This window comes from Amblyomma maculatum, chromosome 7, assembly GCF_055883805.1.
Source record: "Amblyomma maculatum isolate TAMU_Amacu chromosome 7, ASM5588380v1, whole genome shotgun sequence".
NCBI lineage: Eukaryota > Metazoa > Arthropoda > Arachnida > Ixodida > Ixodidae > Amblyomma > Amblyomma maculatum.
In genome coordinates this window covers 110,704,594-110,705,507 of record NC_139350.1, presented here as the reverse complement: position 1 = coordinate 110,705,507, position 914 = coordinate 110,704,594, and positions in this window count along the sequence as shown.

The window sequence follows — 914 nt, the reverse complement described above, 5'->3', positions numbered from 1 at the left end:
ATTCACCGTCAATATTTAACTGCTGCTTGCTTTCAGCTGGTTATGACGATTCTACAGTACGATTCACAAGAAAAACCAGCATATTCCAAACTGTAAAATAGTACCAAAGTGTCAAGTTAAGCATGGCGTTGCATAATCATGGTAGACTGTAAACACGAATTACGAAGGGAAATGCGTGATATATCCTTAATACTCCAGCGATATTGCAGTACGGAGTTCCGGGAGAATTGCGCCAGACGTTATTCTTGTTAGATGCCAGTAATTAGTCCCGGATATGCCGGACACTACGTTTTTTGCCCTCACTACAAGTGTATTCTTCGATGGCAAAGACCTTAATACCGTACAACAGACAACAGTCTGTTACTTGAATATAGTTGCACATACCTTCAAGTCACATGGCAGCAGTTTCTGCCACAACACTTGGGACGTCGCATTGCATTTTTATGAATTTCATTTATTTCCAACACGGAGTTGAATGCATCCAGGCGAAAAAAGCTCCCTTATGAGAGCTTGAAAAGTGCCTTAAGGCCCATACAAGGCAGCAGTTGTCAGAGTATAAATTTCAGTGTAACTTCACATTTTCGAACAAAGACATAAACAAAGCCCAAACACAACACATTAGCAATACATAAATCATATATCAGACTTCAAAGTGTTGTATAACAGTGTTGTATTTCACAATAAAGAAGGAAAAACATGATAGCACCCAGTGCGAATTTCGTGGGTGATACCATTATAAAAATGGGCACATCCTTTGAGTTCAATGTGAACTCAAAAAAGTCAAAAGGAAGCAACTTCCTCTTAACTGAGAATTGGCTACTGACTTTGAATTCACAGTGAATTAACTTTCTCTGACCATCCTGTGAATTTCCTTTGAGCTCCCAGTGAACAGACCATTGTCAGTATGAGTTGAG